Below are 26,413 nucleotides of genomic sequence, written 5' to 3' on the forward strand. Positions count from 1 at the left end.
GCAAGTCAGGTGGTCTGGTGTTCCCATCTCTTGAATTTTCCAGTTTGTTGTGATCCACACAGTCATAGGCTTTGGTGTACTCAATAAAGCAGAAGTAAATGTCTTTCTGGAATTCATTTACTTTGACTCTGTCCCTTCATTCTTTCTGGTGTTATTTTTCCACTGACCTCCAGTAGCATATTGGGCACCTACCCACCTGGGGAGGAATTTCAGTGTCCTATTTTTTGCCTTTTCATACTCTTCATGGGGTTCTCAAGTCAAGAATACTGAAGTTGTTTGCCATTCCCTTCTCCAGTGGACCACATTTTGTCAGAACTCTCCACCAAGACCTGCCCATCTTGGGTGGCCCTACAGAGCATGGCTTAGTTTCATTGAATTAGACAAGGTTGTGGTCCATGTGATTAGATTGTCTGGTTTTTTTATTGAAGCATTATTTACAAAAAGTAAGATATGAGTGTCCACTGATGGATAAATACATTTTTTAAAGGTGGTATATATACACTCAGCCATAAAAAATAACCAAATTTTGCTATTGTGACAGCATGTATATGTCTAGAGGAAGTTACACTAACCAAAATAAGCCAGAGAAAGACCAAATAATGTGTAATTTCACTTATGTGTGCTACGTATAAAACAAGACAAGTAAACAGGAATAACAAAACAGCTTCATAGATACAGAGAACAAGCATGGAGTTTCCAGAGGGGAAGAGTATGGGGGGGGGTGGGGGGAATAACAAATAAAAAGGCAATTTTCTTGATTTTCTTGATCATTTCACAGTGTACATTTCCATAAAATCATCATATTTTATATCTCAAATGCATATAATTTTTATCAACAAGACCTCAATAAAACTTTGGAAAAGGTATTACAATTTAAAAAAATAAAAAATAATAATAGAGTAGTTCCAAATATCTGAAATAATCTGAAGATTAAGGTAATCATCCTTTAAAGAGAAAAAGATTATATATATTTTATATATAAATATATATATATATATATATATATATATATATATATATATAGTGCATGTGTAGTAAGTCGCTTCATCATGTCCAACTCTTTGCGACCCTATGGACTATAGCCCACCAGGCTTCTCTATTTGTGGGATTCTCCAGACAAGAATACTGGACTGGGTTGCCATGCCTTCTCCAGGGCATCTTCCCAATCCAGGGATCGAACCCTCATCTTATGTACCTCCTGCATTGCAGGTGGGTTCTTTACTGCTGAGCCACCAGGGAAGCCTATATATATATGCATATATGCCCATAAGTTGTATTTACAGTATGATTGCTGTTGCCAGTATTCTCCAATACAGTTTCTAATTTTAGCCATTCACATAGTCGAGATCAATTGCTGTTGTTTGTGAGAAAGAATAGTAAATGTGGGCAGTAGCACAGAGCAACCTAATTCCTATGTTCCACTCATTCTCGGTCAAATGCCCCTCAATGCCTAAACCTTACAAATAAACCTCTTTAGGGTGCCGGTATCATCTGTTCATTTAAAGGCCAAAATTAGACATGATTTTGTTTTTAATTATATCAAGTTCCTAAAGCAGTTCCTGATCAATTTATTTACTGCTACATCAGATATTTTCAAGCACATTTGCAAGGTTCTTTGGATGATAGCAAGAATAACGAAGGAGAAAGTCTAAGGTGCATAAACCTTGATTAAGGAGCATGGCCCAGTATCAGAAGGAAGGGTTCATTCCCAGTCCTAAGTCCATTTTACCAAATAACTCTGCTTGATGTGATCTTCTGATGAGAAACAATTGTGTTACTGAAACGTCACAATATTCTGTGCCCTGCACAGATCACCTTCATCTACGGTACCTACATTAAACTTTTCATTTATCTTCAAATCTCTCAGTGGTTCTAAGCTCAGGAGATGTTGGTGTAAGAAACTATGGACACTCATTACCAGGAGAAAAGAGAGGAGCTGGGTTGGTATAGAACCTAGATGAATGAATTAACTAAAATGGAGAAGTGCCTGATGGTGGTGACTCATAGTCCAACACAATATTAAAAAGGATGTAGAAAGTTTGAGTTTATTCTGAGCTTGTGCTCCACATTTGTAAGAAATAGCAATCTATACTTTGTGGAAACAGTCTGGTTACAGGTGAAACATCCACATGAAGTAAGACCCCAGTAACCATTAAGATCTCCAAGTAACAGTACTTATCTCTGCAAGAGATGGCAGTTCAGGATGAGGCAGGGTGTCAGGGTCTCTATTAAAGAACCAGAATTAATTTAAGACCATATAACTTGCACTATATTCTAATGAGATATATTTGAAAAGGATGATTCATTTTGTATCACTTTGATATATTTTTATTTTTAGAAGTTTTAATACAACCAGTTAAACATTAGCTCTTTTATTGAACTTGGGTTTGAATGCACCCTCAATATTTCAAAAATCTTTCATATTGAAAAGTAGAATGAATACAGATCAGAAAAAAAGATATGAGATTCCATGCCAATGATTCATGGCACCATGGGAAGTCTTTCATTTGCCTGGTAAAGCTTCCTCACTTGTAAAAAGGGAGTAAAATCTTTGGGGATGTGGAGAGGGTTGAAACTCAAATGGTAAATACTCTTCTAACTCTCCTAACTTTAAGAGCATATTCAACCTTTAGGGCACATTTTCATTATATATTTTCAAAATTACTTTTTACAAAATGTCCATAAAAAGCAATATCATTTCAAAGTTATTTGTTTTGCATTTTATTGGAGTGACATTAATTTAGGAAAAGCAGAAGAACCAGAGATCAAATTGCCAACATTTGTTTGACCATAGATAAAGCAAGGGAGATCCAGAAAAAAATCTGCTTCATTGACTATGCTGGAGCGTTTGACTGTGTGGATCAAAACAAACTGTGAAACAATTTTAAAGAGATGGAGGTACCAGACTACCTTTCCTGTCTCCTGAGAAACCTGTTTGTGGGTCAAGAAGCAGCAATTAGAAGCAAACATGGAAAAATGGAATCATTCAAAACTGGAAAGGAGAACAACAAGGCTGTAGATTGTTACCCTGCATATTTAACTTGTATGCAGAGTACATCATACAAAATGCCAGGCTGGATGAAACACAAGTTGGAATCAAGATTGCCAGGAGAAACAGCAACCATCTCAGATATGTAGATGATATCACTGTAATGCAGAAAGTGAAGAGGAACTAGAGAACCTCTTGATGAGGGTTAGAGAGGTGTGTAAAAAAGCTGGCTCGAAACTCAACATTGAAAACAGTATGATTATGGCATCTGGTACCATCACTTCAAGGCAAATAGAAGTGGGAAAAGTGGTAGCAGTGACGTATTTTATTTTCTTGAGTTCCCAAATCACTGCAGATGTTGACTGCAGCCATTAAATTAAAAGATGCTTGCTCCTTGGAGAAGGAAAGTTATGACAAACTTAGATAGCATACCAAAAAGCAGAGACATTACTTTGCCAACAAAGACCCAGGTAGTCAAAGATATGGTTTTTCCAGTAGTCAGGTATGGATGTGAGAGTTGGACCATAAAGAAGCCTGAGCACCAAATAATTGATGTATTTGAATTGTGGTGCTGGAGAAGACACTTGAGAGGCCCTTGAACTGAAAGGAGATCAAATCCATCAATCCTAAAGTAAATAAACCCTGAATGAAGTACTGATGCTAAGCTGAATCACCAATACTCTGACCACTTGATGAGAAGAGCCAACCCACTGGAAAAGATCCTGATTTGGGGAGAGATTGAAGGCATCAGGAGATGGGGGTGACAGAGGATGAGATGGTTCAATACCATCACTGGCTCAAAGGACATGAATCTGAGCAAACTCTGGGAAATAGTGGAGGTCAGACGTGCCTGTTGTACTGCAGCCCATGGGGTCGCGAAGAGTCAGATATGACTTAGGTACTCAACAACCACAACATGATTGATTTACAATCCTGTGTTAATTTCAGTTGTACAGCAAAGTGAATCAATTATACACATATCCACTCTTTTTTAAAGAGGTTTTTTCCATATAAAGCCATTACAGAATACTGAGTAGAGTTCCCTCTGGTATACTGCAGGTTCCCGTTAGTTATCTATTTTACAAATAATAATGTGCATATTTCAATCACAGTCTCCCAATTTATCCCTTCCCTATCCACTGGTAATGATAAATTTGCTTTCTGGTCTCTACATCTGTTTGGTAAGTTCATTTTTATTTCTTTTTGGGTTCCACTTATAAGCAATATCACATATTATTTTTGCTGTGTCTGACTTATTTCACTCAGTATGACAATTCCTAGGTCCATCTGTGTTGTTGAAAATAGCATTATTTTGTACTTTTATGGCTGTGTAATATTTCATTGTATATATGTACCACATATTTATCTATTCCTCTGTTGATAGACATTTAGTTTGCTTACATATCTTGGCTACTGTAAATAATACTTCAATGATCATTGGTGTTTATGTATATTTTTGAATTCTAGTTTTCTCCAGGTCAAGGAATGGAATTGTTGGGTGATATGTTAGTTCTATTTTTAGTTTTTTCAGGAGCCTCCATACTGTTCTCTGTAGTGGCTATCCTGATTTCCAATTCCACCAACAGCATTTATTATTTGTAGATTTTTTGGTGATGTAGTGTTGTAGCTTTGATTTGCATTTCTGTAATAACAAGTGATGTTGTGCATCATTTCATGTGCTTTTTGGCCATCTGCATGCCTTATTTGTAGAGGAAGAGCTTCTTGATGAAAGTGAAAGAGGAGAGTGAAAAAGCTAACTTAAAACTCAACATTCCTAAAACCAAGATCATGGAAACCGTTCCCACAACTTCATGGCAAATAGATGGGGAAACAATGGAAACAGTGAAAGACTTTATTTTCTTGGGCTCCAAAATAACTGCAGATGATAACTACAGCCATAAAATTAAAAGATGCTTGCTCCTTGAAAGAAAAGCTCTGATACACCTAGACAGCATATTAAAAAGCAGAGACATTACTTTGCCGACAAAAGTCTGTCTAGTCAAAGCTGTGGTTTCTCCAATAATCATTTATGGGTGTGAGAGTTGGACCATAAAGAAAGCTGAGTGCCGAAGAATTGATGTTTTTGAACTGTGGTGTTGGAGAAGACTCTTGAGAGTCCCTTGGCCTGCAACAAGATCCAACCAGTCCATCCTAAAGGAAATCAGTCCTCAGTGCTCATTGGAAGGATGGATGTTGAAGCTGAAACTTTGGCCACCTGATGCGAAGAACTGTCTGATTGGAAAAGACCCTGATACTGGGAAGGAGGGCAGGAGGAGAAGGGGATGACGGAGGATGAGATGGTTGAATGGCATCACCGACTCAATGAACATAAATTCGAGCAAGCTCTGGGAGTTGGTGATGAACAGAAGCCTGGCGTGCTGCATCCATGGGGTCTGGAAAAGTTGGACACGACTGAGAGACTGAACTGAATCCCTTGTTGATTTTGTATGTTTGCAAATATTTTCTCCCATTCTGAAGGCTGCCATTTTGCTTATGGCTTACTTTACAGTGCAAAATCTTTTAAGTTTAAGTTTATTTAGGCCTTACTCATTTGTTTTTATTTTCACTATTTTCTGTCAAAGTGTTCTGTCTAATTTTTACCTAATAGCTTTATATAATCTGGGCTTACATTTAGGTCCTTAATCTGTTGGAGTTTATTTTTATGTCTTGTTAGAGGTTATCTTAATTTCATTCTTTTACATACAACTGTCCAGTTTCCCCAGCACCACTTATTGACAAGATTCTCTTTTTTCCATTATATATTTTTCCATTCTTTGTCATAGATTATGTGACCAAAAGTACCTGGGGTGTTCTTAGGCTTCATATCCTGTTCCACTGATCTATATTTTTTGTTTTTGTGACCATAACATACTTCTTTCATGACTGTACCTTTGTAGTATAATCAGAAGTCAAGAAGCCTGATTCCTCCAACTCCATTTTGCTTTCTCAAGATTGCTTTAGCTATTCGGGGTCTTTTGTGTTTCCAAACAAACTGTAAAATTTTCAGTTCTAGTTCTGTGAAAAATGCCGTTGGTAATTTGATAGGGATAGTGTTGAATCTGTAGATTCCTTTAGGTAATATAGTTATTTTCATAATACTGATTCTCCCAGTCCAAAAACCTGGCATATAGATCTCCATCTATTTGTATCTTTGATTCTTCCATCAGTAATTTTATAGTTTTTTGAGTACAGGACTTCACCTTTTTTAGATGGGTTTATTCCTAGGTATTTAATTATTTTTTGTTGTGATGGTAAATGGGATTGTTTCCATAACTTCTCTTTCTCATTTTTTATTGTTATTGTATAGGAACACAAGGAATTTCTGTGTTATTTATTTTGTATCCTGCAAGTTTATAAAATTCATTCTAGCAGTTTTCTGGTAGCATCTTCATGATTTTCTATGTGTAGAAAACTCTGGGAAATAGTGAAGGACAGGAAAGCCTGCTCTGCTGCAGTCCATGGGGTCACAGAGTCAGACACAACTGAGTGACTGCACAACAAATGTACAGTATTACATAATCTGCAAACAGTAAGAGTTTTACTTCTTTTCTAATTTGGATTCCTTTTATTTATTTTTCTTTTCTCATTGCTATGGCTAACATTTTTAAGGTAAGATTATATTGGTATAAACTTCTCTCTTAGAACTTCTTTTGTTGCAATCCATAGGTTTTGGTTTGTCATGTTTTCATTGACATTTTTCTCTAGGTATTTTTAAATTCCTCTTTGATTTATTCAGTGATCCATTGGTTATTTAGTAACAGAGTGATTAGCCTACATGTGTTTGTGATTTTTATAATTTTTTTCTCCTGTAGTTTATTTTTTGATTTCATAGCATTGTGGTTGGAAAAGATGTTTGGAATGGCATCTAAAATAGATTTTCTTCCACTTCCTGTGACTTGATTTGTGACCCAAAATGTGATCTATCCTGGAGAATGTTCCATGTGTACTTGAGAAAAAAATGTTGCTTTCAGATGAAATATCAATTAGGTCTGTCTCATCTAAAGTGTCACTTAAGGTTTATGTTCCCTTTTTAATATTCTGTCTGGGTGATGTGTCCATTACTGTAAGTTTGGTATTAAAGTCTCCCACTATTATTGTGCTACTGTCAATTTCCCCTTTTATGACTGCTAGTATTTATCTTATATATTGAGATTGTCTTACATTGGGTGCATAAATAGTTACAATTTTTACATATTTTTCTTAGATTAATCCCTTGATCATTATGTAGTGTCCTTCCTTTTCTCTCTTAACAGTCTTTATTTTAAGGTCTATATTGCTTGATATGAATATTGCTACTCCAGTCATCTTTTGATTTTCATTTGTGTGGAATATCTTTTCCCATCCTTTTACTTTCAGTCTGTATGTGTGTCTAGGTCTGAAGTGGTTCTCTTATAGGCATCATATATGAGTCTTATTTTTGTATCCATTCAGCTAATCTATGTCTTTTCATTGGAACATTTAATCCATTTGCATTAAGGAGGTCATTGATATAGATGTGCCTACTGCCATTTTCATAATTGTTTTGGGGGATTTTTCTAGGTCTGTTTTCCTTCCTCTTTTGTTCTCTTCTCTTGCTTTTCTTGCCTAGAGAATTTCCTTTGGTGTTTGTTGTAAAGCTGGTTCTGTGATGCTGAATTCTCTTAGCTTTTGTTTGTCTGTAAAGCTTTGATTTCTCCTTCAAATATAAATGAGAGCCTTGCTAGGTAGAGTATTCTTGGTTGTAGGCTTTTCCCTTTCTTCACTTTCAGTATATCCTGCCACTCGGTTCTGGCTTGCAGTGTGTCTGCTGAAAATCAACTGATAACCTTATGAGGATTCCCTTGAATATTAGTTGTTGCTTTTAAAGTTTTTATTTGTATTTAATTTTTGTTCATTTGAATGATATATGTTTCAGAGTGTTCCTCCTTGAGTTTATCTTATGTGCTTCCTTGACTTGGGTCATTATTTTCTTTCCTATGTTAGGGAAGTTTTTGACTATAATCGTTTCAAATCTTTTCTCAGGCACTTGCTCTTCTTTTTCTGGGAACCGCTATAACTCTAATGTTAGTGAATTTATTATTTCAGAAGTCTCTTAAACTGTCTTCATTTCTTTTCATTCTTTTTTCTGTCTGTGACAGAAATTTTCAGCATCCTATCTTCCAGGTTACTTTTCTACTCTTCTGTGCCAGTTATTCTGCTATTGATTCCCTCTTGTGTACTTTTCATTTCAGCCATTGTCATGTTCATCTCTCTTTGCTTGTTCTTTAGTTCTTCAAGATCTGTGTTAAAGTTTTCTTGTACCTTCTTGATCTATGCTTCCATTCTTTTTCTGAGGCCTTGGATCATCATTAGTATCGTTATTCTGAATTCTTTTTCAGATAGATTGCTTATCTCCTCTTTATTCAACTGTTCTTATAGGTTTTTGCCCGCCTCCTTCATCTGCAGCACATTTCTTTGTCATCTCATTTTGTCAAAATTATTGTGCTCATTTCACAGGATGCAGGCTTATAGTTCCTCTTGCTTCTGTTATCTTCCTCCCTTGTGGGTGAGATTTTTCCAGAGGCTTGTGGCCAGCAGGGTCTTCTCTTTGCTCTGTGGTTGTCACTGCCCTATCAGGGGCAGGGTTTGCTCCCTAGTTGTTGAAGTAGAGGCCCTTAGATCTGTTTCTTGGCTGTGATTCTGACCTGTGGTTTGAGGTAGGCATGATTGGAGCAGTCTTGCTGAGAGACGAGCTGCTGAGCATTCCTCCTCTGGAGATTTTCATCTGTGAATGTGTTCTTTTGTGTCCCCTTTCTCTCGTTGTGCAGGCTTACAAAGTATACTGTTGTTGATACTACTCTTTGTCCTGTCTTAACTGGTATGCTGGCAATTCACTGTAGTGATTCTCAGGTGTTTTACCTGGCCTCTGGTGAAGATCCACTGAGTTCAGGTCCCGGGACTACAGTAGTATCTGGACTCATGGTGGGAGCTATGGAGGCAGCTAAGACTTTGGTCTGATCTAATCCCTGTGCTTACATGCCCACAGAGCTAATCATTACTAAAGCCAGACCTGGATCAGCTGCAAGAGCACTTGTCCTTTTGGATGTTTCACAGGTGCTGAATTTAGGAAGCCATCAGTAGAGATGTAACTTCACAGTTCATGCAGCCATGAGGAGAGATTTCAGCTCTTCTTCCTTAGTCATACACCTCTGGGGTTCAGTTATGGTTTCAGAACCTCCCCTGGGTCCCAGAACCCACTGGTAAGTTTCCTAGTAGCAAGAGCTATCAGTGTGCTCCTGGGACAGCATGGAGGGTCCCTACACCTACTTGTGTATTTCTTAGAAGTGGGAGACTTATGTACACTCCTGGTACAGTAAGGCAGGTTCTGGCATCCACTGGTGAATTTCCAGTGGTTGGGAAAGTTATCTGCAACCTTCTGGATCAGCAAGAGTGGGTGCTAGGGCCTGCTGATAGCATTGCTTGTAGCTGGAACTGTCCATACATTTAAGGTCAATTGGGGCAGGTCATATGGCCCAATGGCAGAATTCCTAGTGGGGAAACTGTCTTTGCCCTTCTAAGTTAGTGCATATGGGACCTGGTGTCTGTCCATGGGTCTAGAAGATATGACCAGTGTCTGCCTATGGAGCCTGAGATGGCGGCAGTGACTTATACTCACACTGGAGCTCCTGAATGCAGTGTCCTGTTGCCTTGGAATGTTCACAGGGAAATAAATTATCATGGTGATCTTGCACCTCTCCTCAGGCACCTCCCAATAATGGTTCTGTGCCTCGTTGGTGTACCAGGCTTCTTTCTGTTATGCTCTCATTTGCCATGGCCCAATCTAACCCTGGCTGCTTCTACATCTAACATAGGCTGTTTCCACCCCTAACCCTGGTCCTCTCCCTGAGCCTGAGCTTTAGAGTTTGAACTTCAGCACCTGACTCACTATCAGAGGGGTATCTCAGGTTGGGGAACTCAGTGTGGTGGTTCTGACCCTCTGTGTAGGCTACTCTCCATCTTGCTTTCCACAAACCAGTTGCTGCTCTCCCTTGTTTAGGTGCTGAAATTCTCCCTCTGTCCAGTATAATCTCTCCATGGTGAGCAGTCTTCCCAAGGTTCACGAAACTTTCTTCCTTCACAGCTCCCTCCCCAGAGCATAGGCCTGATTTATTTTTTCTTTTTTTTCCTTTTGTTCTGCCTGGTTGTGTGGAGGTTTTCTTATCTTTTGGACATCTGAGTTATTCTGTAGGTACTCAGTAGCAGTTTTGTGTGAATTACTCCAATTGTAGATGTATTTTCAATGTTTCTGTGAAGGGAGGTGAGCCCTGCTTACTCCTCTGCCTTTTTTATCTTGTATCTGAATTTATTGTTTAAAGAAAACAAATGTTGACTTTCTACATATTAGTCAATTTCTTTCACTTCTATGCAATTTAAGAGATTAATAGTTACAACATTTAAAGTTGACAACTGAATTTTTTTGAAGGCTTGTTGACCAATGAAAGTAAATAAATACACATAGCAAACTAGAAATGGGTTTTCAATATAACTCAATCTAAGGAACTGGTGTCTTAGGGTTAAACTTGAAAATGTTATCAGATGATTTAAATGAGAAAATAGAGACTGAATGTAGTTATGTTCATCACAAAAGCCTAGCATCTGCAACATTGGTAGGTAGCATTGCCTATAAAAGCAACTATAGACCTTAAATTAAGGAGGCCATGGATAGTTTCCAGCAGAGAGCTTTTACAAAATCACCTATCTCACTACATTTGTGGCTTAAGTTAGACTACATAAAATATCAGAAAAAAAAAAAAAAAAAGGCATAGAGGGTGGAGATGGGAAAACCTGGAAAGAAATACATAATAGGCAGCTTTTACTAAGTGTTTTTTTCACATGATGGTGGAAGCAGTAACCAACTGTGATTTTGTATTCTGGTCTCAGATTTATTGTTGGAATTTATTCCTTCATTTTTGTGAATGGTATTATATATTCCATTTCTACTATTTTTAAATAGTGATTTTAATGCAATTTTGCTTTAGCTTAAATGAGAAACATAAAAAGGGATTGATAGGTTCTGAATTTTTAGAATACCTTTCAATATGATCAAAAGAAAAAGTGTCCCAAGTCCACTCTTCAAAAAACAGAAATTGACCATCTGCTGCAGAATTATTCTACTGTAAAATCTCTGTAAACAACAAGAATCTACTGTATAGTAAGGGAAATGTATTCCATATCTTGTAATAAACTATAATGGAAAATACTTGAAAAAACAAATATATATGCAGATATATTTTAAAATCAATGATCTTGTTGTGTAGCTGAAACTAACACACTATAGTAAATCAATTATATTTCAATAAGAAATAAGCAAAATGCAGTGTGTTCGATAGAGTAGTCACAGCCCAAAGTATACTCCTTGACTCATTTGATACTTGAACAGAGTCAAGACCCTTTGTGCTTTCAAAAAATACCCTTACAATGCTTATTTAAGATGCTCTTCATCTCTCTTTGACAGAACTAGTGAAAACAAAGGCTATTCTTAATTTCTCCATACCTGAAAAATGTAAATACCTCTACCAAATTCACTAGTAATCTTAAAAAAAAAAAATGTTGCATAGCATCCAGGAGAGACCAGGGAGAAAGACTGCCTTGCTCTTTATAAAGTAAACGCTATGTTCGGGTTTATGCAGAAAGGCTATTAAAACTATTTTAACTTTGTTCATTTTGTTTTGTCTTGTCTTTGAGAGTTTTGCTTTCTTCCATTACCTCTTTCTTTTCTCTAAACCTTCTCCTGTCTATATTCTTTTTGTGATTACCTTTCTACACTGGACTTGTAAGTAGAATCTGAATTGAAAACCTACTTCTGCAGGTTCTTGCCTCCAATTCCCACAACTGCCAGAGCTAGAGCATTTTCGTCTGTGGGAATACTCATTGTCCTTTTAATATTCCATAGACACAAAGAATTACCTAGTTGATCATGTGGATTTAATCTGCAGGTTGCATAGCTCATAGAAATGTTTTTGATCCTCTTCCTTGGTTGCTCCACCTCTGAAGCAAAAGTGTGGTTTTATTCCAAGCTTTACACGTGGGTCATCTTGAGGAGTTTGCTCCTGAAGCTGTGCTGGAGGACTTGGATCTGACCCAGTGAAGACTAGGCATAAAGCTGGCATGGCTGCTTGTATCATGGGGACCCCAGCAGTGCCAGGCTCACAGGCGATATGGCTCTATTAGGATTCTTTTCTAGATTCTGGCAGCTGGAGCTCAAAGCACCTTCCTGGCTGGCTCTTCTCTAATGCTCAATACATCACATGTTCAAAGAGCCACCCTCACTGGGTCTTTCTCTACTGCCTAACTGCTGTCACCAGTGTGTGGGGAAAAAGAGGCTATAGTAATGACTTCACACCTGCATGTGACTCAGCAGTAGCATCCTGCCTCCATGGCTGACTACCCTTCCTCCAAAGGCATTTCCTGTCACAGATTTCCTCCTTCTCATCCCCTTGGGCCATCTCCCAGTAGTCAACAGCAGCCTTTGCCCAGAATTGCTCTCCAATTTCCATGCCCCAGCTGCCAGCCGCCATGCATTCTGGTGGACTTGTGTCTCTGTCTGGGGTACAAAGGACTGCACCAAGGATCATCTGTGTGATTCTCACTCCATTCAGACTGTCATATATCAGATGTTTCACTCTCTGACAGCCTCAGATTCTTCCCTTCTCTCCTAATCGATTCCCCTAGATGTGAAGATCTCTCCCTTGATTCACTGCTCCCATACCCATGTGTAGATCTGGTTCTCTTCACTCTCTTCTTTTTAGCTTCTTTCCTTCACCCTATGGATCTATGTATTCTTTTCCATGACCAGGGAGTACTCAGCTGGTGCTCTGTGAGATCTGCATCTGAATATGTATTCCTTATACACTGGAGATACACTCCATGTCCACCTACTCCTTTACTATCTTGTCAACTCCCAGGATCTTTGATCATTGTTGCAACACCCAGGATCTTTAGTTGCAGCATGTGAACTCTTAGTTGTGGCACATGGAATCTAGTTCCCTGGCCAAGGATCAAACCCAGGTCCCCTGCATTGGGAATATGGAATCTAGTCTTAGTCACTGGACCAGCAGGGAAGTCCTGGCTTCTGTTTCTTAAGCCAATGTTCCCTTTGTTTTGTTTTTTTCAATTGAGATTATTTAAAATGATAGAGAAATTATATTTTCAACATCTGATAAACTATATTTTATGATAATCATAATATCTTGCTTTTGAAAGCATTTTTAAATTTACAAACTTGTTTTGTCATATATGATTGCATTTAATCTGCACAGTAAAATGGCAGGTCATGAATTGTTATCCTAACTTTAATGGTGAACAAATTTAAACTCAAAGTTTAAATATCTTGCTTAAACTCACAGAAAGAAAATTTGTTATAATCTCAGAAATTGAACCCTTATCCTCTGACTTTAATTACTAACTGAATAAAGTTTGCTTGTGTTGGAAGCCAAATTTATTATATTCAGATATTTATTACATTCCTTAAAAACCCTGAAGAGTTTCAGGGTATCAATCTTTAGAAGGTAACAAAAATTTGATAATAATTGCTGAACTCATAGTCTGCAATGTATTAAGACACTTTGTTATTAGCCCTGTGGTTTTGAAGAATTAGTAATATAAAAATCCTATTCTGAGGATTTCTCAGGCCACTAGGGAATGCAAGTATGAAAATAAGTTATTCTAAATATACAGACTGGGTCATAAATGGATACCTGTTCATTACAGAAGGAAAACACTAACTCTTACTTTGGAAGCAGTAGGTATGAGGGATGGATGGATGACAGTGCCAAGGTAACATAAGACTGCATCAGCTGTTTTGTATGATTATAAATTTTTGAGAGTTAAGATTTATGGGATTTCAAAGCTAACCATATTTAGATCATGAAACATTCTTTTTAGTCCTGATGTTTTGTATTCGTGTTGGTCATTAAAATCAACAGATTTCAAGCATGGTAATATTATATGTAGAATTATATGTTTGAATCCTCATTTGACATCAAGCATTAAACTGGAAGTAGACAAGATTGGAGACAGGGCGTAAGAAGAATCCTGGGCAATATTCCCAGCAAGATATAATGAGTCCAACCAACTCAAGTGATGTTTTACAATTGAATGAGGAATCAGGTTGGATATATATTCAAATATTAATACCTACAGAATATGTGATTAGATGTATGAGAAGGAAGAAAATATGGTTAAAAGCAGAATTCTGTCTCTAACTTCTAAGGAGGTGATAGTGCCATTCATGAAAGGAAATAGCAAAGGAGCTGAAGGGTAGAAGGGCATAACAAAGTAATATAAAAATTCCTCACTGCATGTGTTGAGTTCAGTAGCCCTTTGGAACATCTAAGATGGAGATGGTCATTAAAGAATCAGAAATAAAAACCTATACAGGTGACTCTCAACTTAAGATGGTTCATTTTATGATTTTTCAACTTTCTGATTATGGTATGTGTGTGTGTATGTGTGTGTTTGTGTACATGTATGTGTGTGTGCAGTAACGGTCACAAAATTTATTGTCTAATCCTTTAAAATCTAGATGGGAAAGGGTTCATTTTTTCATATTGAAAGTAGGACAAGTGCAACCTAAGCCTATTTGGGTTAACCTGATCTCATGCTTTCATGATAAGTCCGACAAAAGAAATGAAGGATGAAGATAGAAGGCACTCAGAACAGTGTCCTTTAGTTCTAGGGAGAGAGAAAAGTGGAGAAAGAGGAGGAGGGAGTGAATATGAAAATAGAAATATAATTATTTTCACCCATCAGAAGTAACAAGATACCTCTTCCAGTTTATACAATTAAAAGAAACCAGAGTCAATCTAGTACAACCTACTTGATTTATGATTTTTCCACTTGAAATCATATTTCCTTCTATATCTGTACACTGTTTTGTCTGCCATCAAACATTCACCAGTTTTGTGAACAAACAAAACAAATCAAGAAGTAGCTGTGGAGAGCTTACTGTGTGAGGTATCGGACTGCCAAAATGTTCATTTGGGTAAACCCAAATGAATGTTTTGGCCAACCCGATACATTGCTAAATGTTAAAAATGCAGAAATGAGTAAGATACAATCTCTATCTCAAATAGTTATAATTTGATATGGCAGAGGTGTAAGGAAACTATAATGTCTAATAAGTGCACAAATATAAGCATATGCAAGAGACAAAAATAACTTTGAGGAGGAAATAATTACATGGACAATAAGACACAGAAGGCTTTCAAAAAGCGATGATTATTGAAATGAGATTTTTAAGAATGAATAGAACTTCCCCAGCCATGACATTAAGAAGAAGAATTCCAGTCAGAGATATGGAAGGCTTGGAAACTATGGAATAGCATAACAGTGGGTGGAAATAAAGAACTATCATGAATTTCATTACAAACAGTTTGGACTTAACCTATAGGCAACAGGAAGCCATAGAAGTTTAAACAGGAGAAAAATATAATGGACCTATATTTTTGAAAGATCACTTTGACAACTATGTGGGAAATAGTATGCATTGTTTTTTGATGAAAGAAGTAGAAGTTGGAGACAGCAAGAATAGTTAAGATGTTATGCTAAGATAGCTCGTCTCTGGGGTATACCTAGCAGCCATTTTTGGGTGAGGTGATAGCGGTTGAGGAAGGAATAGGAAAATAGAGCAAGGAAGTAATGTTCACAACACAGCCCTAAGGTAGGTTGAACAAACACATAAGTACTCCAGGCTAGTAAAGATTCAGGATTAAGCTTACAGCTCAAGAAGACATTTTTGCAGATAGATCGCAGATTTTACAAGCAGTCTTTGGGCTAAAATAAAGCCTGAACATAATGCTTATCAATACCTAAGAATCCAAACAGTCTTTCTGATTCAGCTCAAATTAAGTACACTTACTTCTGAAAGGTTCTCAAACTAGACTTTTGCAGAAGTGTTCCTTCTCCACACTTTGGTATTGCACTGACAAACTGACTTCACTTTGAGGATTTAGCTCCCTCTAGATGTAGTTTACCAAACATTAATTGTGAAGTCACACACTTCAAGAGGGTGATTAGTGATCATGGGCAGAGGGTGAGGAAGTGGGAAAAAAAGATTGTGTGCTGTACCATGTCAAGTAAAAAAGCTTCCCAACCTCAGATACAACTGAAAATATCTTCAACCCAGATTTTCAAAGTATTATCTGTTCAGTTCAGCCGTTCAGTCATGTCCGACTCTTTGCGACCCCATGAATTGCAGCACTTCAGGTCTCCCTATCCATCACAAACTCCCGGAGTTTACTCAAACTCATGCCCATCGAGTCGGTGATGCCATCCAGCCATCTCATCCTCTGTCGTCCCCTTCCCCTCCTGCCCCCAGTCCCTCCCAGCATCAGGGTCTTTTCCAATGAGTCAACTCTTCGCATGAGGTGGCCAAAGTATTGGAGTTTCAGCTTCACTATTCAGCTCTCTAGTACACCACTAAGTGAAATTCTGCACTTGTGAAAAGACTGGGTAATCACAGTGCAATGGTCTCTCCTCAGAGCTTGTTCAAGAGTGATCCTCTAATGAGCCTATTACACAGAGTAAAGTAAGTCAGGAAGAAAAACACAAATACAGTATACTAACGCATATATACGGAATTTAGAAAGATGGTAACGATGACCCTATATGCAGGACAGCGAAAGAGACACAGGTGTAAAGAACCGTCTTTTGGACTCTGTGGGAAAGGCAAGAGTGGGATGATTTGAGAGGGGAGCGTGGAAACGTGTATATTATCATATGTGAAGCGGATTGACAGTCCAGGTTCGATGCATGAGGCAGGGTGCTCAGGGCTGGTGCACTGAGATGATGCTGGGGGATGGGATGGAAAGGGAGGTGGGAAGGGTGTTCAGGATGGGGAACACATGAACACCCATAACTGATTCACGTCAATGTATGGCAAAAACCACTACAATATTGTAAAGTAATTAGCCTTCAATTAAAAACAAAACAACAACAAAAAGAGTGATCCTCTGAGAGTATTGGTTCAGTTAGAATCTAGGAAGGGAAAGCTGCGTTCTAATTCAGCTCTGGGCTCCCAAGGACCTTTTCTTGACAGCCCCTCGGCTCCTGTCACTGAAAAATGAACAAAGCATCTTTAATGTCAAACAGTTCCTTGAGTAGTCAGTCTCTAGGAAAAAATACCTGCCCCACTTTGATCTCTGGTCCTAAACTTGTCTGGCAGCAGAGTTTTCAAGGTATTTTTGTACTCTCATCTGGCACAGGTCTTTCCAAATTCATTGAGAAAGAAGCCTGGAAAAAAAAAAAATCAGGTTTTGTTGTTAGGATACAGAGGAAGAGCTGATGAGGGGCTTAGCAAGAGGGCAACATGAATAAGCCTTTAATTAATATTTATTGTTCTTACAGGAGTGGTGGTGTTTCCTCCTCAGTGGGAGGGAGGGTAAGTTGAATCTATTAACATAAAAAGAAGATTCTGTTAGGCAGACATGAATTCATAGAGACCAGATGTGAAGCAAAATGTCCCTTTACTTTTCTCATTAAATCATCTATCTATATATCTATATAATGGGTATCCTGGAGTCCCTTTTATCATGGGTCTCTCATTCCTTCTCCTTACCATCCTTTCTTGTTTCCACTCCTCCACTCTCTCCCAAGGGGTCAGAGATCCATCCTGGAGAGGGGATAGCAGACCTTCTTTCAGACTTAACACTCTGGATAGTGACACTAGAGTCTTCTGCTGAAAAGGGAATCTTATTCAAGATAAACAAACTCTCTACACTGCATTGTCCGCCTCTCAGAGTGAAAATTTAGAGTATTATCATTATCCAAATATTGTATGCTACGTCATTTTTCTTCCAGAACACCTTCAATCCTAGAATAAATAAGATAGAGCAGAAAAGATGAGTGGAAAAGAGATGTGTTCTGATACATACCTGTTTGTGCCATGTTTTTTTTTTTTTTTTTAAATTATTACTGCTATATAATTGTTATAGCTGAACAGGTTAGTTCACTCAGCTCTAAACTCCAGATATTGAAAAGTGCTTGTGTTTTTATGTAATAAATATTCATATTCTCATTTTTTTCAGTAAATAATTCAAAACCATTGTAGAAATAATTTTTAATGAAAAGAAAAACTATAATTTTGTAGTGCAGTAGCCAGTATCAGAAAAATAGTGGGAACAATCTCAATAAGGTGAGAAGAATTGGTTTAAAACACTTTATTTCTGTGTCTCTTTTTCTGTTTTGAATCGGGTGGAGAGGGAGTTGGGAGGGGGGATCGGGATGGGGAATACGTGTAAATCCATGGCTGATTCATATCAATGTATGACAAAACCCACTGAAATGTGGTGAAGTAATTAGCCTCCAACTAATAAAAATAATAAATAAATAAATAAATAAAACACTTTAAATTCAAGCAGTAAGAGAGATGAAAAAACAAATTAGGAACCAGATGCTTGGGAAGCTTATTCCAAAGCTGAGTTAGAATAAAAGCAATATGTACTCAAAGCTGATCCAAAAGTAAAAGGCACGGAACTCCTATCATCCCTGCCAGGAGGCAGGATTGATTTTGGAGTCCAGAGTGTCCTGGAGTTGCAGACTAGGATTAAAGAGAAATAGTTACCCCAGTCAGAGGCTGCAGGAAGAGAGCCACTGTCCCTATCAATTCATTACTAACAATTTGTTATCCATATTTGATTACAGAAAGAAATCTCTCAAAACAAGAAACAAGCTTTTAAACTCTGAATATTGCACTAGTGCTACCAATTAAATTGTATGGGCCCTCGTCAGGCCTTAACCGGCCCAGGCTCTCTGCCTAGATGGTGGGGGAGAGTTCTTTTTCCATATGTGTTCAAGTAGGTGAATAAGGGAACCAAGCTGAGATAGTCACAGCACAAGCTTTATTCAGTGACAAAGAATGCAGAAGCAGAATAGAACTAAGTTCACAGATTAACTTTTCACCCATCTAGGGAGAATGATTTGAATTTCAAAAGTAAAGACAAAGGGAGAAGGAGTGAGGCTAATGGTGAGGAGGCATATGTATTTGTCTACTGGGGAAGGGGAAGGGCTTTTCAGATGGAGTGGGGTGCCAGCTTCCTTTTATTCCTTTTTTGGTCCTGGTTATCAGTAGTTGTGTCATTTAATATGCTAATATAATAAAATCAATATATTTGTCAATTCAGACTCAGCTTCTGTTGGAGGTCAGATCTTGGTGTTAGCTGGTTCTCTATGGTTGGGTGTGTGTGTGGCTTCCTTTCTTATATCTGGGCCCTCAAACTTAAGGATTGGAGAAAGAGACATGGTGGGTATGTTTGCACAAAAGTTTTTTTTTTTCTTTGTTTTTATAGTCTGTCTCTTCTCCACATAGCAGTCTGGAAGATTCTTCAAGACAATAATTCTCAAAAGGGATCAGGTTTGCCCATCAAGAGATATTTGACAACATCTGGAGACATTTTGGATTGTTACAATGAAAATGGAAGTCTACTGGCATCTGGTAGGTAGAAGCCATAAGCATCCTGCAAGGCACAGGAATACACCCTGTAACAAAGAATTATCTGACTTTAAATGTCAATAGTGCTGAAGTTGAGAAACTCTGCTATAATCGTTAGTTGGATCACGGCACTCTTCACCTTAAATCACTCAGATTGCTTTCTCATAATGTTAATAATGAAATTCAATTTATTTTTGAAAGTACACTTTATAAATAAGTAAAACAAAACAAATTTAATTAATTAATTAATTTGTAATAAATAGCAAGATTTGTTTGCAATCTTCCATAATCTTGTTGAAAATATATTAACTTTTGAACCAAAAGGGACTATGGGGATAAGCATCATATGATTTAGACAGAGAGTTCAGACTTAAAGTACACTGAATTAATAGACATGTTCATTATGGAGGAAGTGACTAATATGCCTGAAGTAGCAAAACTGGGAAAATGAAAGACATAAGAGATAGGCTAGGTAAGTAATGCTTTCAGATACAGGAGGAAATATTAAGGGAAATGAATGAAAAGTCAGATGGATTTAAAGTGTTAGTGATAGTGAAAATCACAATAAAATTTTTCAGTTAGTGAAACCACTGAAGATTTTTTAGGGCAGATGAATGGTTAAAATCTGTATTTTAAGTAGATTTTTCTGACAGCATCATACAATATGGAGTACAAAATAATGCTTTTAGATAAAAATTATGGAAAGATTTAAATAATATGAAAGTGATTTAATTCTACCTGGACAAGAATGAAAGTAATGAGAACAGAAAGAAAGGGAACAAAATATTCATGAAGGTAAGGACTTTAAAAACTCATCAAAAAACAATTAAAGTGCCTAATAGGCCAGAAAAAGAACTCAGTGTTGAAAAAAATTGGATTCCTTACTCAAAAGTCTCTTAGGTCAGGGAGTGTCATACATTCACTCATTTTTTCATCATTAATTATTTAATGACTGCCCATACATGTCAGAAAGGGGTCTAGGCCTTTGTAATTCAACAAGGAACAATACAAAAAATGTTCCCTCATGGAATTGATATTCTGGTGGGGAAAATAGATGGTAATACATATGGAATGAGAGAACATAATTATTTAGTTCTATAATTTTAGTAAGTACTTGCTGAGGGCCTAGCATTTATTCACTATTCTTGGAGGAGAAACAAAAATATACCTGAAGCTCAAAGTTTTACAGTCTTTTTGGCAAAACAAGACTAATGCATCAGTTCAGTTCAGTTCAGTTGCTCAGTCATGTCCGACTCTTTGTGACCCCATGAATCACAGCACACCAGGCCTCCCTGTCTATCACCAGCTCCCGAAATTTACTCAAACTCATGCCCATCGAGTCGGTGATGCTATCCAGCCATCTCATCCTCTGTTATCCCCTTCTCCTCCTGCCCCCAATCTCTTCCAGCATCTGGGTCTTTTCCAATGAGTCAGCTCTTCGCATGAGGTGGCCAAAGTATTGGAGTTTCAGCTTCAGCATCAGTCCTTCCAATGAACACCCCTAACACATAGGACACAGTAAATAATGAAAGATAACACTACAGTTTGTAACATTGATACCATTAAATTATTTGAGACAACTCTTTGAGGCAACTATGTTGATGTCTCTATTGCAGAAGAAAAAAAGACATCCTCAATGATTTAGAAATCTAAAGTGCTAGAAATAAAAAGTGTTAGAGGCAGAAAGTGCACCTACTTCTTTATTGGAGCCGTTGCCTTGCTTACACAGCAGGAGTAGGTGCCAAGTACAGTTTCCACAGTGCCAGGTTATAAAAAGATAGTCAACTGCTGAGGTCCTGTGTGTAACTTAAGTTTGGGTAGAGAGGCAGAGAAGTAAACAACACATAGAGGAATCAGGAATTGCTAATTGCCTTGTTTATAATCCATCCATCAGTGTCCATTTATGAAGTTGCTATTTGAGATAAGGTTTCTAGGAACTTATTTTAAAAGCTCAACATTCCTTTAAGAACTGTCATCCATTGATAGAAAGGTTAGAGTGAAATAGCATGGATTAGTGTGTGTGTGTGTAATACTGTGCAATGGAACAGCCCAGAATTAGGAATCAGAAGATCTTTATTCAAATGTTTCATAGAATATGATCTTGGGAATCAAATAACCTTATCTGAAAATGAGGATTATGACCATGACAAATCATTAAAATAATTTAAATACCAATAAAGGTGTAAAACTTCACCATTAACTTTGGTTACTTCAAGATATTTTTCTTACAACATCTGAATTCTATTTAGAATAAAAAATGACTTATCCAGGATGTTATGAGGATAAAATGAGACAAATTTCATAAATTATAAAGATATATATGTTGTGGTCACTGTCATTATTCTCTGAGAACTATTGCCAAAAATCCTGCTTCACAAAGCAGTGACAACTCTTGGGATTTTCTCTTTCCAAAAATAATGTATTTTCTCAACACCAAGAGTGGATATTATCAACAAGCTTTATGTTTGTGAGAACTGAGAGTTGAATTCTGCCTTTACCTCTTTTCAAGTTTTAAATTGGGATTCATTTCTGGAAAACTCATTACAATTACATGCTGGTGTTTCATTTTTTTAAATCCATATTTATTTTATGTCTTTTCATCTCTTATAGTCTGGAGGATTTACATATCACTGTTCTGTATTTTGTAAATTTTTACATAGTTTCTTTCCAAAAACATCTTTTTAAAATAACTGCCTCATTGAATAAGCTTTCTGTTCATTTAAAAAATTTTACAGAAGACAGTCCTAAGATGGCAGAGGAATAGGATGGGGAGACTATTTTCTCCCCCACAAATTCATTGAAAGAACATTTAAACGCTGAGCAAACCCCACAAAACAACTTCTGAACACTGGCAGAGGACATCAGTCACCCAGAAAAGCAGCCCATTGTCTTCGAAAGGAGCACGACTGAACAAGTGAACCTAAACAAAAGACCACCTGTGCCCCCTTGTGTCAGGGCAGAAATTAGACACTGAAGAGACCTGGAAACAAAAGAAGCCAAATAAACAGAGGGAACTGCTTTGGAAGTGACAGGTGCAACAGACTGAAATACCTGTAGTTAACACTGACTACATTGGAAGGGGCCTATAGATATTGAGAAGTATAAGCTGGAACAAGGAACTCTCTGAAACTGAACTGACCCCACACTGCCCGCAAGAGCTAAGGAGAAATTCCTAGATAAATTTTTACTATTATCATTTTTTTAATTAAATTTTTTTTCATTTTTTAAGTCCTCTATTACTCCTTTAATTTTCATTTTTATAACCCACTATTACCTTGTCAAAAAAAAAAAGACCCTATTTTTAAAGCAAACTTCATATATATTTCTTATACTTTTTGTGATTTTTTTTTTTTTTAATATTGTATTTTCAAGAGTCTAACCTCTACTCTGACACGGTTTCCACTGTTTCCCCATCTATTTCTCATGAAGTGATGGGACCAGATGCCATGATCTGAGTGTTCTGAATGTTGAGCATTAAGCCAACTTTTTCACTCTCCTCATGCAAATGGTGATTGCAGCCATGAAATTAAAAGGCGCTTACTCCTTGGAAAGAAAGTTATAACCAACCTAGATATCATATTAAAAAAGCAGAGACATTACTTTGCCAACAAAGGTCCGTCTGGTCAAGGCTATGGTTTTTCCAGTGGTCATGTATGGATGTGAGAGTTGGACTGTGAGGAAAGCTGAGTGTCGAAGAATTGATGCTTTTAAACTGTGGTGTTGGAGAAGACTCTTGAGAGTCCCTTGGACTGCAAGGAGATCCAACCAGTCCATCCTAAAGGAGATCAGTCCTGGATGTTCATTGGAACGACTGATGCTGAAGCTGAAACTCCAATACTTTGGCCACCTCATGCAAGGGGTTGACTCATTGTAAAAGACCCTGATGCTGGGAGGGATTGAAGGCAGTTGGAGAGGGGGACGATGGAGGATGATATGGCTGGATGGCATCACCGACTTGATGGGCATGAGTTTGAGTAAACTCTGGGAACTGGTGATGGACAGGGAGGCCTGGCGTGCTGCGATTCATGGTGTCGCAAAGAGTCGGACACGACTGAGCAACTGAACTGAACTGAAGGGAACCTCTACTCTAGATTTTTAATCTTTGTTTTATAGTATTTGATATCAATTTTGTACATTTAAGAATCCAATCTTTAGTACCCATTTTTAATCAGGAGTGTGATTACTGGCTTGATTACTGTCTCCCCCTTTTGACTCTCCTTTTTCTCCCCCAGGTCACCTCTATCTCCTCCATCCCCCTTCTCTTCTCAACCCAATTCTGTGAATCTCTGTGGGTTTTCTGGGCTGTGGAGAAAATATAGGGAACAGAGTACTGCCTAGACCTATCTCTCTTCTCTTGAATCCCCCTTTTCTCCTCCTGCTCACCTCTGTCTCCTTCCTCCCTCTTCTCTTCTGTATGTAACTCCATGAACCTCTCTGAGGTTTCCAGACTGTGGAGAGAACATAGAGAATTGTTTACTGGCTAGATTGCTCTCTCCCATTTTGATCCCCCCTCTTCTCCTCTGGTCACCTCTATCTCCCTCCTCCCACTTCTCTTCTCCATGTAACTCTATGTACCTCTCTGGGTGTCCCTCACTGTGGAGAATCTTTTCACCATTAACCTAGAAGTTTTATTATCAGTGCTGTATGTTCCAGAGCAAGACATACCATGCAAACTCTCCAGCAAAGCAGGAACATAGCCCTGAGTATCAATATACAGGCTGCTCAAAGTCACACCAAACCCATAGACATTTCAAAGTTCACTACTAGACACTTGATTGTACTTCAGAGAGAAGAAATCTGCTCCACCCACCAGAACACCGACACCAGGTTCCCTAACCAGGAAACTTTGACAAGCCAATCTTCCAACCCCACCCACAGGGAGGAACCTCCACAACAAAGAGGAACCACAAACTGCCAGGATACAGAAAGGCCACCCCAAACACAGCAATTTAAACAAGATGAAAAGTCAGAAAAATACTCAGGAGATAAAGAAACAGGATAAATGCCCACCCAACCAAACAAAAGAGGAGAAGATAGGGAGTCTACCTGAAAAAGAATTTAGAATAATGATAATAAAAATGATCCAAAATCTTGAAAACAAAATGGAGTTACAGCTAAATAGCCTGGAGACAAGGATTGAGAAGATGCAAGAAATGTTTAACAAGGACCTAGAAGAAATAAAGAAGTCAATTAATAATGAATAATGCAATAAATGAGATAAAAACACTCTGGAGGGAACCAATAGTAGAATAACGGAGGGAGAAGATAGGATAAGTGAGGTAGAACATAAAATGGTGGAAATAAATGAAGCAGAGAGGAAAAAAAGAAAAAAGAATCAAAAGAAATGAGGACAACATCAGGGACCTCTGGGACAATGTGAAACGCCCCAACATTCGAGTCATAGGAGTCCCAGAAGAAGAAGGCAAAAAGAAAGGCCATGCGAAAATACTCGAGATAATAGCTGAAAACGTCCTTAAAATGGGGAAGGAAATAGCTACACAGGTCCAAGAAACACAGAGAGTCCCATACATGATAAACCCAAGGCAAAACACCCCAAGACACATGTTAGTCAAATTAACAAAGATCAAACACAAAGAACAAATATTAAAAGCAGCAAGGGAGAAACAACAAATAACACACAAAGGGATTCCCATAAGGATAAAAGCTGATCATTCAATAGAAACCCTTCAGGCCAGAAAGGAATGGCAGAACATACTTAAAGTAATGAAAGAGAATAACCTACAACCTAGATTACTGTACGCAGAAAGGATCTCGTTCAGATATGAAGGAGAATTCAAAAGCTTTACAGACAAGCAAAAGCTGAGAGAATTCAGCACCACCAAACCAGCTCTTCAACAAATGCTAAAGGATCTTCTCTAGACAGGAAACACAGAAAGGTGGTATAAACATGAACCCAAAACAACAAAGTAAATGGGAACGGGACCATACCTATCAATAATTACCTTAAATGTAAATGGGTTGAATGCCCCAACCAGAAGACAAAGACTGGCTGAATGGATACAAAAACAAGACCCCTATATAAACTGTCTACAAGAGACCCACCTCAAAACAAGGGACACATACAGACTAAAAGTGGAGGGCTGGAAAAAAATATTTCACGCAAATGGAGACCAAAAGAAAGCAGGAGTCGCAATACTTACATCAGATAAAATAGACTTTAAAATAAAGGCTGTGAAAAGAGACAAAGAAGGACACTACATAATGATCAAAGGATCAATCCAAGAAGAAGATATAACAATTATAAATATATATGCACCCAACATAGGAGCACCGCAATATGTAAGGCAAACGCTAACGAGTATGAAAGAGGAAATTAGTAGTAACACAATAATAGTAGAAGACTTTAATACCCCATTCACAACTATGGATAGATCAATTTCAATCTAGACAGAAAATTAACAAGGAAACACAAACTTTAAATGACACAATGGACCAGCTAGACCTAACTGATATCTATAGGACATTTCACCCCAAAACAATCAATTTCACCTTTTTCTCAACTGCACACAGAACCTTCTCCAGAATAGATCACATCCTGGGCCATAAATCTGGTCTTGGAAAATTCAAAAAAATTGAAATCATTCCAGTCATATTTTCTGACCACAGTGCAGTAAGATTAGATCTCAATTACAGGGAAAAAAAATATTAAAAATTCAAACATATGGAGGCTAAATAACACACTTCTGAATAACCAACATATCATAGAACAAATCAAAAAAGAAATAAGAATATGCATAGAAATGAATGAAAATGAAAACACAACAACCCAAAACCTATGGGATGCTGTAAAAGCAGTGCTAAAGGGAAGGTTCATAGCATTACAGGCTTACCTCAAGAAACAAGAAAAAAAATCAAATAAATAACCTAACTCTACACCTAAAGCAACTAGAGAAGGAAGAGATGAAGAACCCCAGGGTTAGCAGAAGGAAAGAAATCTTAAAAATTATGGCAGAAAT

This window comes from Dama dama, chromosome 5, assembly GCF_033118175.1.
Source record: "Dama dama isolate Ldn47 chromosome 5, ASM3311817v1, whole genome shotgun sequence".
In the NCBI taxonomy this organism is placed as follows: Eukaryota; Metazoa; Chordata; class Mammalia; order Artiodactyla; family Cervidae; genus Dama; species Dama dama.